This window comes from Cupressus sempervirens, chromosome 7 (assembly GCF_028749045.1).
Source record: "Cupressus sempervirens isolate cs-2001-9-10 chromosome 7, ASM2874904v1, whole genome shotgun sequence".
Classification (NCBI taxonomy): Eukaryota; Viridiplantae; Streptophyta; class Pinopsida; order Cupressales; family Cupressaceae; genus Cupressus; species Cupressus sempervirens.
Genome location: NC_143124.1, coordinates 136,193,631 through 136,210,382, shown reverse-complemented (window position 1 = coordinate 136,210,382; position 16,752 = coordinate 136,193,631). Strand labels below are relative to the sequence as shown.

Sequence of the window (16,752 nt, the reverse complement as noted above, 5' to 3'; positions counted from 1 at the left end):
GTCAATTAGTATTGGATTTCTCAGGAAAATAAGAAATTGTGAGCAATGTTCCAGCTACTAGGTTCTATAATTTCCCGAATTTGGAATCTGAAGAATAATATAGAGCAATTAGATTTCATAAATGGATCAAATTTTCCTTAAGAGTAAACATAAGATTTCTCATGAAATATAAGTAGATCTCATTAAATTACTGGTTTTGCTTATGTGGATTTAACAGGAAATTTAATGGAAAACAAACCATATGGCTCAAATCACTCCATGTTGTGAAAATTCACAGTCTAATAAAATATAAGGCTAAATGGTTAAATCAAAGCTGTGCCAAATTGTAATTACCCATTCTGATTCTACCCAATAACTGCTCTATTCAAATGGATCTTTTTGTTAAACAAATTATATATACCCTGTGGATCATTTTGACATAAAGTTTATCTACGTTTATAAAAATGTGGAGTTTGTTTCACATTTTGAACACCACTATATTATCCTACTTATTTAATGTGAAAACCTTTGAACTGTGTACTGGTTCTCTAAACTCGGTTCTATTCTTCTGTGATTCAAATTCAATCTTACACTGAATAATTTTAGAGTATGGTGTTGATGTTTGGTAGCTTTAGTAGGATAAACCTGTGAGATTAATTAATATAATAATAATTATTCATATATGTATATATGTATATATATACTATATATATACAACTATAATTAAGATTATCAGTATATTTTAATTATATTAATGAATAGACATGTCCTATGAAGGGACATGTCTCCTCTTGGTTTATTCCTCATACAAATACAAAGAGATTGCTGTGTTTGTAACATACATACAGAAAACTGCAGTGTCATTACATTTGCAGCGATCCTCATTCTCCAACATGGTATCAGAGCAAAGCTTGGGAAGTATATTTGAATAAAGTATTTGAAGATTGAGATCTCTGCAAACCATTTGAATTGAGTACCATTCATAAATGTAGTATGGTGCCCGATTTAAGATCAAGATCTGAAAGAGCATAAAAATATATGGAATACAGCTCATACATTTAATAAAATCTATACAGGGACATTAAAATGAAGCATTCACAGGAGATATTCATGCAAATCAAGATTCAACTTGGAAGGTGTGACCAATGACCTTGAAAATAACACTCCTTATTTCGTTTGACCTGTGAACATTGACCCGTGAACAGATAGGTAAAAATGATATTTAAATATGAAGTCATATTACAAAGGGGTGTTTCATTAGCAGCCACACTCAGTATTGAATGCACCAAAGCATTGAAAGGACCATGGGAAATCTGCCATGTGGGAAAGAAGGGACCCGCGAAAAATAAACCAATAAACATGGCAACTCATAGACAAATGGATGTATGCGGAAGTGACTGACAAAAGGTACAGTTAGTGCATCAGTCCACAGTCAACATAGCAGTGTGCGAATCCACTTTTTGTGCTTAAACTCTTGCGGTCTCCCTTACTTTATTCTGGGTCAGCACCTTTTTCATTACTCTCTACCTAGCGCTGCAGGAGTGGCCCAGGAAACCCCACGTTGACAATCCAAGGCCAAAGTGAATATAAAGGAAGGACCAAGGAAATGAACTTATTAAAGAAGAAGAGAGGAGCCTCTTAATTGGCTGGCCCCATTGTTATAAACCATTGGCGAGGGTGACAACTTGGTAAGGGGCCCACTTATATTATATTGAGTATGGAAGCATTGATTGTAATTTCCCTTGCAATTCTCAATTTAATTTTCTGACTCCTTATCCTGAGAATTTCGTCAAACACTTTGCACACAAGGATATATTGCAGATCTAAATTCTGCCTTCTTTCTAGATGCCAAACTTAAATAAATATGCTTGCAAGGAACTCCAAAAAATTCAACAATGGAGATACAAATGTTTTTGTATTTTTTTAAAACATAAAAGCATTGGTTACAGAGGAGAAAATATGCATCTACAACAATAAGACATTTGGGCAACACCTGCCATGATTTTCAATGATATTCTAATCCCTTTTGACAACTTTCTGATATAAGATTCTGGTACAAATCAGATTACAAGATCTCCACAACTGATTTTTAAATCCCTAAAAATGCCCTAAAATATTTTGATCTGACCTCAATGCAATGCAAGATGTAAATGGATAGGAACCTGGAAACGGCCCAAAAATATCTGGATTTTACTGTAGCAAAAACACTGTAGCAAAAACATTGTAGCAGCGACATTGTAGCAATAGCACTGTAACAACGAAACTGTTCACCTTCAGCTATAGGAATCTTCCAAACTCTTCCAAAAACATTATCCAAATATCCCAGCCCTACTGCAATATGTCTGGAGATTGATATTAGACTTATTTCTTCAAATTTTACTCTTCAAATCTGGGCCTAGGCCACAAATTCGGTACAATGGAAAAACTGATTTGTCTTCTCCAATAGTTGCAAACCTTAGAAGGATAATTCACCACCTCAGTTATGCGAATCAATGGGAGTGTTTGTTCCCAATGACCAATGTAGCAAACTGCAAAAACCCTTTGCTCCACAAGTTATTAGGCAAAGTAAATGGCAACACATATATCCAACAAGGAGGCTTCCCTTCATATTTATTCTTTTCCTCCAAGAGGTCGGCCTCCTAGAAAAAATAAAAATAATATTTAGTTTCACTTTTTAGAAGATTCTCCCTTTCTTACACTAATAATTAATTGCACTTTAAAGTATATTAAAAATATAATTAATATAAAGCGCAAATATCATTGGCTACAGGAAATCTGTGGCTTTAGCAAACCTATAGCTGCCAAACATTTGTGGCTGTAGGAAGACTATGACAACAATAATATCTGCCCACACAAGCCTCTCCTCAACATCTTGGCCTATAAAGGTCCGATTATAGGCCAAACTCCATTAAATTTGAGTGCTAGTGAGAAGGGGACACTATAGTCTGCCCTCCTTGGAATTGCTTGTCCTAAAGCAATCTCAGCTCCGGATGTTGCAAAATTTCCTCACCTTTGAAAGTAGCATCCTCAATTGGCAAGTCCTTCCATTTGATCAAATATTCCTTGATAATTCGTCTCCTCAACCTTTTCTCCCTAACATCCAATATAGCCTCAAGTACCAGAATCAACTTAACCTCATCATCTAAGGGTGGTAGAGTTGTGGAAGGGACTACACAATGTCCTAACGGCTTCTTATGACATGACACATGAAAAACATTATGGACCTTACTATCAGTTGGTAACTCCAATCCATAAGCTATCTCACACACACGCCTAGTGATTTTGAAATGTCTGTAGTATCGTGGCTTGAGCTTCTCTGCACCATTCTTCTCGAGTGTAGGCCGTCTCTAAAGCTATAGCATCAAGTACACCATATCTCCTACCTTAAATGAATATTCAACTCTTTTCTAATCTACATGTTGCTTTTGCTGGTTTTGGGCTTTGTGAATATTCTCCTTGAGAGCCCTCATGATATTGTGATTTTCCAGCAGCAAAGCTCCAACCCTAGGCACTCTACTATCACTCATAAATAAATCAAGAAATATGGGTGCCTCATAACCATACAAGGCCATAAATGGTGTCATCCTGAATAGAAAGATGGTAGGTAGTATAATAGCAGTTTTCACAAAGATATATCCACTTAACCCATCATTTTTGCTGCCCTACAATATAGTTTGTGAGATATCCCTTCTTGGTTGGATTTGAAAGTGGTGCTGCATGCCGTGAATATCCATTAACGAATTTGCTGTTAAAACCACATAAGCCCAAAAATCATTTAAGCAGTGTGACACTCTCAAGTATAGGCCACTGAATGATTGTCTTGACCTTGTCTAGATCCATACATACTCCCTGTGTTTTCGATGTAGCCTAAGTACAACAACACTTTGAAGCCTAATTCACACTTGGATTCCTTGACATACAAGGATTCTTTGCCAAGAATACCCAAACCTGTGTTAAGATGTGTAATATTCTCCCTTCATGATTTGTTGTTCGTCAAGATGTCTTTCAAGGAAACTAGCACAAACTATTTCAACTGTTGTATGTCTTTTGCCGCTCCTCATGTAGTGGCATCAAAACACAATCTGTTGCCCACTCAATCATGTCATGACACATGAGTTGTTCCATCCTCTTGAAAGATATAGTCTTCCAGCTAGAGTCTCTAAGGGTCTTTAACACATGGCTCTTCCCATCCATCTGAAATCTTATTTCCATGTATGTAGATTAAGGGTAAACTCACTTATGTCATGAAACCATGTCACTCCAATACCATATCAGTATCTCCCATGTTCACCACATAAAATTCTGCCTTAAACTCAAAGTTATTCAAACTCACTGGTAGATCTGAAATCTTCTTGTTGCATATAAGAAAGTAGTTGTTTGCAACCTTTACTCTTGTACCCTTAAAGTCCTTTATTTGTATGTTGCATCTCTTAAAGAACTGGGCATTAATGAAGTTATGTGTAGCTCTTGTGTCAAGCAAAATAATGATCTGTTGCCTAGCTAAAATTCCATATAGCCTAAAGGTTTTGTCACACATTATGCTAGTGAAACATGCTTCTTGTATGTAATGTCCCCATTTTTAGCAGGTTCTTGTAGTTGGCCAGGTCAGGTTACCATCAGGACCTTCATGAGCTAACAGTGGGATTTGAGGGTCTTAGTTGTGTGGTTATAGGCTTTCCAATAGCCTATGGTGTGTTTGGCTTCGTTTGAGGGACTTACTATTTGTAGTAAGTCAATCTATTGGTTCCAATGAGCTCAGTTGAATTAGAGGCGTTGGGTTATGCTCTCAGTTTTTATTTCGGGCTTCTAGTTTGAGCTCCAAGAATCTTGGAGGGAGCGTCTATATATAGTAAGTCACCCTGTTAGGTTCATTCATCATCAGGATCACTTTGGTGTTATTAGATTTCGACTATGATGCCTCTTCAGTTGTTTTCACAAGACGGGTGAATTATTATTATTCATCTAAATACGCTGAGGTTGTTATTTTTGTCAGTGTTGTTGGTTGCTCACCTTAGTATCATAGCTTGTTGGAACCGGGGAGAAAAGTTTTAAATCATGGGAACTAGAAACAGTGGCCTCGCGTGTCAAAATATTAAGTTATGGTGGAAAAGTTCATTTTTGGAGTCAAAAGCAATTAATAAATTATATTGATGACATTTTATTATATTTTAATGTTGTGTAAGTGGATTTCTTTTGGGGAACTGGTGCTATTTGGAGTTTATAACTATGTGGACATTCAACGGGAAAAACATCCAATTATTTGATAATCTTATCTTTCTTTGTTGTCTTGTGACACTTCTGAAGTTCTAAAATTTCATGTTCTTGCTGAAGTATAAGGTTTGGGATCTATAGCTGAAGTATTATAGATTCAATTCTGAGATTGCTTGGAAAATTGTGCTAAGGTATACGATTTGTCATTTCTCCTGCTGTAACTCTTGCGAAGGAGAAGCTTAATTTTATTTTCTGATGGAGGTTGTTTGTGAAGGGAATCAGTGGAATTGTTATACCAAATTGTGTACTGATTAATTTGGAGTTGGTTGAGTGCCAATTTATATCTGTTGCTAGGTGTTATTTTATATGTGCACTTTGGCTGTAGCGTTTTCCAAATCTGTAGTTGTATTTGTTTGTCGAAGAATTCTTTTGTTGTTGCCAATCTTCATTGCAGAGGGTTTCAAGGCATGCCTTACCTGTAAGTTCATAGATTGTAACTTACATTTTTTTGGGTATTGTTGATTTAGATAATAGGAGATATTTTATCAACTGGGTTTTTGGTATTTTGTGAAAGTACTCAGTATCTAAGTTGATATTAAAATTTGGAATTTTTAGTTGTATATTCCATATATAATAGCCAAATATTTGAGTTGAAGTTATTATTGCAGTATCTTCCATTTTGTTGCTATATTGTTGTTTCCAAACTTGCAAAACCTCAAGAACAAAAAAAAGAAAAAAGAAATCAATTCTTCAACACGAATTGTCCAAGCGCTAGTAGGGTTCATTACAGTGGTATCATAGCTTGATTGCAAAGTCTTTGATGAAATGTCAAACAATTGAATTATAAAAGAATTTGGTGCTTGTCGAATTTATGACTAGTTGAGGGTTATTACATTGTAGCTGAACTGTCTGTTCCTTTTCAAGCCTTCATCATGTTTTGATCCTTCTGCCTTAGACTTTTTTTGATCAGATTGCTTCTCTGAATTATCAGATTGCTTATTTGAATTTTTAGACTAACAATTCTCATGCAATGCCCACATAACACAGTTAGCCTTCTCCTCGAGCCTTAGTGGATAGTCATGGTTTGCTTCATACTATTAGAAATATTCCAATAATGCTCTATCTATCGTGTGTAGATAGTTTCTATTTTTTGTATATACGTTTTGTATATATGAGCTTGCAAGCTCGTTGTATTTCATTCCTTGATTATTCAATACACAAGATAATCTTTCAATTATTTTATGGTATCAGAGCTAGAGTAATTTTTCAGAAAAATTATAATTTTTTTATTGAAATTATCTGTTTTTTTTTTTCAAAATTTCTCTCTGAAAATCGTGATTTCTTTTGTTGCGTCTGGTTCTGCAAATCATGGATCCAATTTTGAAATCCGCAGCTCATCTCTGGTCTTTCTTTGGAAAAAAAATGCAGGTTTTCTTCTCTTGCAAAATCGCATTTTTTTTGAGATTCATGACCTCCTCGTGGTCGATTTATTTGCTAGTAGTGGTCCAAATCGCATGTGAAAATCGGGGTCTGCAAATCGCCTGACAAATCACGATTTCTTTGCAAATCGTCTGCAAAATTGACTTTGAAAATCATGCTTTTTTGTTGGGTGTTTTCTTTGCATTTTTCTCTGCTTGGCGTTTACTCTTTCAACCTGCAATCTCGGCCATTTGAGGAGTTAAATCTCCACTCTTTAGGGTGATATTTGCCCCTAGACGAACTCTGCAACAAAAAAATGGCGTTTCTTTTACAATTTATTGCCATTTTTTTTTTGCAATTTCGACCTACCAAGCCGCCGGCTACGGTTTTGCTCGAAACCCTAATTTTTGGGGTCGGAAATTTTTTTGATTGCAAATTCTTAGTGGGCTTTTCGAGAGCTCAATTGGGTTGTCGTTCGTTTTTTTTGGGTGCCTCGATTTTCGAGCTAGTGGATCCAGAAATCAACAACATATTCCTTCTGGGTTTCTCGAGCTCTGTTTTAGGTCACTCTTTGATTCTTTTGGGTACTTCTCATTTTTTCTGGGTTAGCCTAAACATTGTCTCGAACTTCGTGCAAATGGCATCTTTGACCAACCTGATTTTGGAAAATAGTCAATGGTTTAATGGCACCAACTACAACCATTGGAAGCAGTGCATGTTAATCATCTTCGAGTATTGTCATTTGGATGTGTTGATGTCAATTTTTGTGTCACTACATAACATATTAGCAATTGAATACTTGAGACGGAGTATCAAACACACAATTCCTTTCTTGAAAAGTTAATACTCATGAAGACATGAGAAAAACTCCAATGTTCCTTACACCTATGGATACTAACTCAATTATCGATGTGATTTGCTAGTAATCATGTAGGCGGCTTTATGCTATTTGTTTGAGGACAACTTGGACTTTGGTGGGATGGTGATGGTTTGGTACGAGTTACAAATGATGTTGATGGGAGGGTGAGTGTTTTATTGACTTTATGCTTTCCTAACCTTATTCGAAACTCCAAATACTATACTACTTGCTATTCTACTCCTACTCCTATGAATGGAAAGATTAGCAAATGGACGGGGATCGAATCTAATGAAAGCTAACCAGTGGCTCTAGCTCCATAGATGCAATGATTCAAGGGAAAAGGACTAGTTTACCACACAAGGCTTCCTAACAAGCTGCTAGGATGCTAGTGGCCTAGTTATAAATCCCTATCAAACATCCATTAATGCTATCATTCAACTATCCATCTACTCTTAATCTTACTTAGCAATTTTTTGAAATGAAATTTACTTTAACAACTTCAAGATGAAATCTAGTTCTAACTATTGGAAGTAGAAACCATGCAACAACACCAAAAGTTCTTAATCAACATGCAAGTCACAACAATGAGAAAGAAAAGCGATTTTGGCATTATCTTAGCAACAATTTTCTCCCACCTAAGTGAGAGCAAATGGCCTTATATAGAGGCCAAAATTTACAATCCATAGTAGAGATAAAGAGGCAAAACCAACGATCCAGATTGGATCCTAGAATCCCTAATTAGGGTTACCACCCCATCGGCCAATGAGAAGACATCACCTCATCAATGGACCAATAAAAAAAAGGAAAAGTGGCAACCAATGAGAAGGTTCCAAAATCGTAGCCAATCAGAATTAGACACTTGTCCTATCCAAGAAGAAAGAGAAATTGCCACTTGGGCTTATATCAAATGATCTCATATAAATCTCCCTTTTTCTTTCATCCTTTTAGCTAAGGCAATGAACTTAGTTAACCTTTTGTTGACTTCCTCCATGGGAGGGCAAGGTGTATGCTTCATCTTGAGCTCAATTGAATTCATCATGCTGCTTGCTGCTTGCAATGATTTCTCATGGTCCTTCTCATACTCTTTTGCATATCCGACAAAGGCATTGAGGGAGACAAGGTTGCCCTAATGATTCTTCTTGATAGCAACCTTCCCTAACTCATCCAATCTTGACCCAAGCCTTGTCTTATTGATGTCCTCCTCTTTGATATCTTCAAAATCAAGTGTCACCCCAAAGTCGCTCATCATGGTTGAAATGGAAACGTCGACGCCTGGGCTGTGATGTGCAATTGCATTCTGTATTTCCTCTAGTGTTCTCAATTTGGTAGTCAAGGCAACAAACCAAGACTCTACCGTACTCAATCCTCCTTAATCAACCAACTTGGCCCTTTCCAAATATTTCTTCGGTAGCCCAATGAACGCCTATAGCTTGGGAATAGCTAAATCGTTGACTGGAAGGAAATCCTTCCACTCCACTTCAAATATCCTGAATTTGTCTCTAATAGTCACTAATGACCAGAATGTTGAGATAAAGGAAGGCAAGAAATTTCGCGCGTTTTGGATCGTATTATGGATTCAATCCTTGACTTCGTGCAGCGGAGCCGATATCTCTTCAATGTTGCTCTCGTTGTCTTGAGGAAGGGCTGCCTGGTGCAACTGTTGGATAGGCTGGCAATCTCTCCAATATTTGTTGTCGGCATCCAACTTTATGATCCTTTAATTTGCCTTTCTCAACCTTTCTTTGATTGAAACTATGCCTTCCTGGATCTCCTAACATTCCATGTCATTTGTGTTTCTTCCCAAGTTATGTTCCACTGTCTCGTATTCTTGGGCTGCAATCTCATCCAATGCCTTGCTAATCGTTGGTATAGCAATCTGAACCTTTCAGTGACCCTCACTGTCGCTCCTAATCACCTTTGCCACTGTTTTTGCCATTTATTTTTGGTTCTCGCTATCACCTTTTTCCATTAATCCTTGGATGTCTTCAACTGTTCGGGTAGTTACTATCTCGCCTCTCGGCATAAGCATTTGCCTTAACCATAATGGTGCAGTGCATCTCCCCAAATTTGGATTTGATTCAATTAGCCAATCATCACCAATGGCCTCAAGCGCCTGACTTATTTCCTCAATATCAATCGGCCCATCTTCTTCTCCACTAGTAGCTACCATGTCATCTCCATGTTGGTTCTCTGAGAGAGGAGAGTACTTGGTGCTGTCACTGTAACCACTTGATTCTGTATCATAGCTCACCTCTATCGCAGCCCCTTGTTCAGTTATGTTATCTTTTTGGCCTCTAGCCTCAATTATGCTTTCCCTTGACAGTCCTGCATGCTATCTCTTTGCTGGAGGTTCCGGATGTTCTTTACTTTTCCCAACCTTCAAAGCTCTCTTCTTGCTTCTAATTGTTTCTTGTTGTCGGCTTCTTCCTTCACCCTTCTGCTCGACTGACTTAGCTAAGCTTTCCTTTGGCTTCGTTTTCTCATAAGTAAGGTGTATTCTTTGACTTTGTAGTTTCCTTAACTTTCCATTGTACCACGACTTGGTGTGCAAATCGACTATCCTTGTAACTGCCTCCAAGGAAGGATCTTGATGATCATCCCAATCCACTGGATTTAACTCCGTTCCCTTCACTGTATCATAGTCTTTTCTTAGCACATTTCCATCCTCCTCCAGTTTATCGGGAATATTAAGGCCTTTCCATCTGATATCTCTCATCATATTCACTGACAATCTTGAGAAAGCTAGCTTTCTCACATGAAAGTCATATTGGGCATTGGCCCAAAAATCTTCTATAGTAGAAACATGTTTAAATGCATTTCCATGAGATGCCTTGATAAGACCATTGGGATCAAATCCTTGCCTTGCTTTATACCATCCTAGATAATACCATTCCATTTCTTTCTCTACAACTACAAAAGTGACAAGATTGGGGCAACTATCATTGCCAATTCCAAATGAGAAGGTAATCCGTGTCTCACCCTTGAGTTTCATTATTCTGTCATAATGCTCAAGTTGCCTAGCCAATTCCATCAAAACTACCTTGTCGGGTGGGTACCTTGGAAGTCTCTTGGGACAAATTGTGCTTCTTGCTACTCTAATGTATGTAAATTGCAGAAATTGGATGAACCAACTCACATATTTCTTAATCTTTGATTCTACATCTGATGAGAGCCTCTTAGCAGGTGTCCCTTGTAATATCCTTACTGTCTTCATGGCAAAGGCGTCACAAAATACTTTATAGTCTTTGTTGTTGTGTAGATAAAGCTGTGGATAGCATTCATGCACCAAATACTGCCCCGACACATTTCCAATTTCTCCTAACGCCTTAAGTCCAGTATTTTCATATAATCTAGCAATTAGATAGAACAATTAGGACCCCATGTAGAATTGCTTTTGATTTTGTACGGTTCTAAGTTGCAATTCTAGATTCTTGCTTATGATCCTAGCCCAATCAAATCTTTTTTTTTTCCTTCTTCAATTTCATCAATAAAGAAGTACATTCAGTTTTTGAATTGCATACCTTGAGCTAGGCCCATGATCTGGTTGAGGAGCACAATGAGATAGCTATACTCTAATTTGAAGTCTGACACTGTGAGCCTTGATGATCTGATGACTGCTTTCTTGTCCTCGTATAGCCAATCTTGCTTTAGATGAGTAAAATAAGCTTCTTGGTTATCTTGAAATGACTTGGCCGCTTGATCCATCATTACCACTGCCATGCTCTTGTACTGGGGAATGTTAAATGCTTCTTCAATCACCTGTCCGCCAATGTTGGCCAACACTCTTTTCCCTTCATAAAAAATGATGGATTTGCTAATCAAATCAAACCTAGATGCACATTCCATAACTAATTTTGGACAAGGCAAGGTCGGAGGTAAAGTTGCTATGTGTACAATTCCACTTTTGTAGATCTTCTTTGCCATGGGGGATTGTCCTTCCTTTAGTCTGTCGTTTAGTTGTGTTATGTTCACTGTACCAATATTGGTATCGGTTATTCGCTTCATTTTTGAGAAAAAGGTGGTCTTGGACATCATGTCCTCTTTGGCTTTCCTAGTATTCGTTCCTTATGGTTCTTGCTTGCACTAACATCTACCATCCTAAACATTTATTTCTGCCCCTTCATTCTAACTGATATGGACTACCCTTATTGATCTCCAACCTTCTTTCTATCGATGAATTGTACCTTATTTCTACCTCGCCAAGTCCTATCACTACACTTATCAATCTCCAATCTTCAACTTAGGGGTGGGACTACCACTTATTTCTGTAATTTCGTTACCTTAGGATGGACTACACTTATATCTTCCAACTTCAACCTAGGGTAGTCTAGCTTACTTCTGTCTTGCCAAATGTCCTATCATGGATTCTACACTTATTTCTCTAATCTTCAACCTATAGATGGGATAATGAAGTGGTGAATGATAATGCAAGAAGAACTTAAGGGAAACAAAACTGAGCAAGAATGAGTGAAATCCACTTAAGAACCACCTTTCAACTCTAAAAATGAATTGAATTTACCTTTACCAATGGCCGGGTCCTCTTTGAAGTTCGGATCAGACCTTAAAAAAAAACCAAGCCTCCTTGCAAATAATGATGCCCTAGCAAGGAATCAGCATTTTGTATTTTTGAGATCGCCCTTGCACTTGCCACCATTCGAGTCTTGGACCAAATAGCTTCCTGACAAGTAAAATCGCCCAACTTCAAAGGCAAAAGATTGCACCCCTTAGAGGAAATCAGACCTCCACATCACTATCCAAATTCTGTCCAAAATGCCCTAGAAATTGCTGCCAATAAAACCCTTGCATGAAGAATCACCACCATGGAAGGCTGAAAAAAAAATCGCAAGAATGGATGCCAAGAAAGTTGCCTTGAAACCCTAGTTTGCATGCAAAATTGCCAATGTAGAAGTGCTGCCAAAAATCACAAGTGCTGCCTTGGAGAAGTTTGCCAACTTTGGAGTGCAATTATGAGAGGAGAGGGGGGGCGGGGGGGGGTTCTCCTTTATAGGGACTTTTTGCCTCTCACCAAAGAGCCTGCCTCCTGCATGACATTAAATGGAGGTTAAACACTCATTAAATGGACCATTTAAGCCTAAATTGTAATTAATTTTTCCATTAGTGGATGAACTTATTGAAAGAAATGGAAATTAAATTGCCTAAAATTGTAAATTGCAAAGGGAATTTGAAATAATTAGCCATTAAGAATTGAAATTCTCCCCTTGATGAATTTTGCAATTAAAATCCCTTTGAAACGAAATTTAGAAGCCTAAAACCACATTTCAGTTTCCACTCAATTGCCCTCTAAAAATTTCGCTAGTCAAGTTAGACAAATTTAAATCATTCCAAATTAATTTTTTTTAATCAAATCAATTTTTTAACTTGCAATTTCAATCCAAAATTCACATAAATAAATTCATCTAGGCAATTTAAAAATTAAAATCAGAATCCATTTCATCCAAAAAAATTCGTTTTCACCAAAATTTTCAAGATTTTCAAAACAGTGATATCCAAATTTGATTTTGAAAACATTTAAAGTTTTTCAATTTTACCAAGTTTCCAAAATCTGTTTAGTACCAAAATTCACAATTTCTTCCTGCCAAAGTATCATTCAATAAATTAAAAAAATTACTGTTTGAAATTCGTTTGGCCTATGGAAGAAATTGCCAGTCCATGAAAATCAAAATTAAGTTGACAAAATTAAGTCTCTTCAACTCCTTATTCTTTTCTTTCTCTTTATTTCTTCCTCATATATTTTTGTATTCATGATGCATCCGAATGGTTTGGTTTATAACTGAAGGTAGCCGAAGAGCCAAGCACCCCTTTTTATTAAAGTCTCCTTGATCGCATTTGACACAACCTTTTCCTTTTCTGCAATCTGTTTTTCATCTACTCAACTCCCATACCTTATGGTATGGCTTTAGATCAAGCCAAGGCTATAGTGGACGAACTAAATAAGTTGACGATGGAGTAGGTGAGACAGGTGAAGAAGTAGGTGGATGGAGAGGTGGGTCTTCTTCAGGACAGCCTAAGCCGTATTAGAACTGCTGCCATTTGCTATGAAATTGTTGAGAAGGCTCTTCTCACAATTTTTCTCAGCATTCCCAGGTTAACTTCCTTGGTTATGGTCAGTTTTATTAATACATAGAAATTGCTTTCCAGCCATTTTACGTTTCAAATGCGTTGTTGCCATAGCTACTTCAAGATTTCAAGTGTGTGCGATTAATTTTATTCTCATATCACCCATATTTGTTCTAAATGCTTTATCCACTCGTTCATTCATAATGTTAGACTAGTTGAATCAAATTTTATTCCATCATTACTCATATTTATATAATGGTTGATTCATGGTTTCGAGTGTTTTTTTTTTTTTTTTGATTCTATTCTCATATGGTCCATATCTATTTAAATGTTTTATTACCACTCATATTGCTCACAATTTTCAAGGGGGTTCCATTTGGTTCATCACTCATCATCCATATCCATTTCACTGTTTAAATACCGCTGATATTATGGAAGTCAAGTTATGCACTTCTTGATTTATTTTCAGTCGGCTTTTTTATTCCATATTCTCCCAGTCTGAGAACAAACTAATAGTCTTTTAGAATTCGCTTGCCATTCCTAAATCCTTAAAAGCTGTATCTGATATTGAGCCAGAAGTTTGTTGGAGAGTATAGAATGATAAATCATAGAATTTGTATACAGAATATTGAGACTTCAAATAATCAGTAAATCATTATCTGATCTCTTGCATATTTTATCTGATACTTTTATTAAAAATCTTCTTAGATGATTAAGATTGAAGTGTTAAGATTAATTTTTTATGCCATCTACTGATATATGAAGTATGTATGATTTCTTTTCAACTTAACAATAATACTCTGAGATCTCATCATTAAATCAACCTTTGGAAACAGAGATAATCAGTATATTGGAAGGTATCCAAATGTTGCAAGGTTTAAAACATATTACCTGGCATGAATTAGAACATTTTGACACCGAGGAATTCATTGGCAAGAATGCGAACAATGGTGAAGAGGTGGAGTTAAATAGAAATTGGTTATGATTAATTTAATTAATTAAACATTCAATTTGAAATCTTTAAAGAACATAATTATGTAGTTAGAATGTGAAATGATGGATGTATGTAATCTTCTTGGGTAATTAACAAGAGCTGTTTGGTCTGAGAATTCCGAATACCTAGGAGTCACCTGACTGTGTAGCCAAGTAGATGTAATGTCCTCGACAAAAATAAATGTATTTAATTAATCTGTGTAACAGGCCGATTATTTTAATTTAACTCAGACCCAAATTTATTTTTGTCTTAGTAGATTGTGTCGGCGTCGGCTATCTTTGTACACCCTCGAAATGTTTTCCGACGGCTAGTTAAGCACGGCTATAGGTAGTCTGTAAGTATGCTTTTTGGATTTTCATTTCTTTGTATTGCGGATTCTTGTTGGAGTTCGACATTGTTCGTCATTTTGGAAGTGAACGACCTTCCCCATTTGGCTAGCACAGTTTCGGTGGGATTCATCCCTCACCCTATTCCGTTGGTGTTCGTCTTGGTCTATATCCGGCAAATTGAGGGTTTAATTGTATCTTAGTTCCTGTGGTGAATATCTTGGCTCTACGCTTGCAATTGGTGTTGATTTGGATCTATTGTTTGGAACTCGAGCGTCGGTGTGGTCTTTTATTATCACCGTACTACTGTTCTCCTCACCGTACAACTTCCATTCACAACATTGTGGGATGACTGATCACCATACAAACTCTTAGACAATCGTACAACATTCAAGTGCCATCGTATGGCATCCAAGTGCCACCGTATGGAAATCTCCTCCCCCCCGTACAGTTGTTTAGATTCCAACACCGTATACTGAATCTCACCTCCTGTACGATCATCACCGTACTGTCCAGTTCCTTTCCGTACAGCCTCCCTTGTGTAGCCGTACGACCTCTCGTGGCCACCGTATGGGTTCCTACGTGGACAGTCCTGGTAACTTAGTCTGTTCAGATTTCATACGCTGATTGAGGGATTCACAAGGGATGTGAGCTTTCAGCCCTTGCCATCGGGTTTGGATCATTACAGTCTCAAATATTTCCTGGAGCAGCGGGACTTGAACGAACGACAACAAAAATGGGTAAGCAAGGTTCAATCTTTTGATTTCGACATTGAATATGTAAAAGGGAAAAACAATGTTGTTGCAGATGCCTTGTCCCAAAAACCCACCATCTGCTCACTAGAACAGATCTCAACTGACTGGAAGGCACAACTGTTGGTGAAATATTACAAAAATATGTTTGCCTGTGAAATAATGGATGGTCACATCCACGATGATCGATATAGGGTGGTGAATGATATCATCTATTACAAGGATTGGATCTACCTAGTGCCAGAATCCAAGCTGAAGCAGGAGATCCTGAAGGAAGTGCATGACTCCCTTCTGGCTGGGCATCCCGGCTTCCTTAAGACCTACAGAAGTATTCGGGAGAGGTTTTCATGGAAGGGACTAAAAGGGGACATGTTGCAACATGTCAGAGAATGTACTGATTGCCAGTAGAACAAATCCGAACATACTCTTGCTGTCGGACTATTACAGCCTCTGCCGATTCCCGAACAAAAGTGGGAAAGTATATCAATGGACTTCATAACAAGTCTTCCCAAGGTGAACGGAAAGGACTGCATCTTCGTGGTAGTTGATAGATTGACAAGGTATGCTCACTTCTTCGCCATCCCCTCAGACCTTCAGGTTGCAAAGGTCGTTGAACTGTTTTTCAAAGAAGTCTTTCGCCTGCACGGGTTACCCCGAAGCATCATCAGCGATCAAGATGGACAATTCGTCAGTAACTTCTGGACAAAATTGTTTCAAATGGCAGGGACTGAACTATGACCAAGCACGAGTTACCACTTGCAAACGGATGGCCAAACTGAAATTGTGAACAAATAGCTTGAAGGTTACCTACGAAACTACATCTTGACACAACAATGCGCGTGGGTGAAATGGATCCATCTCAGGGAGTACTGCTACAATACCATGTATCACATGTCGATCGGGATGGCACCGTACAAAGCTCTGTATGGGCATGAACCACTCCCCTTCGTTGATACAGTTCTGGGTGACAGCCGTGCTCCAAGGGTGAAGGATTGGCTTCAAGAGGGACAGGACATTCTGAGGAACTTGAAAGAAAACCTGCAACAGGCACAAAACTGACAAAAGGTGTATGTCGACAGACATCGGATTGAGAGGAGTTTTGAAGTGGGGGATCTGGTCTATCTTTGGCTTGAA

General features: G+C 37.6%; 1 protein-coding gene across 2 annotated transcripts in view; it reads left to right on the top strand.

The window, feature by feature from the left end:
* Positions 1–16,752, top strand: part of LOC149545880 (uncharacterized) — a 179,910-nt gene that overhangs the window by 128,892 nt on the left and 34,266 nt on the right. The gene's annotated exons all lie outside the window — the stretch shown is intronic.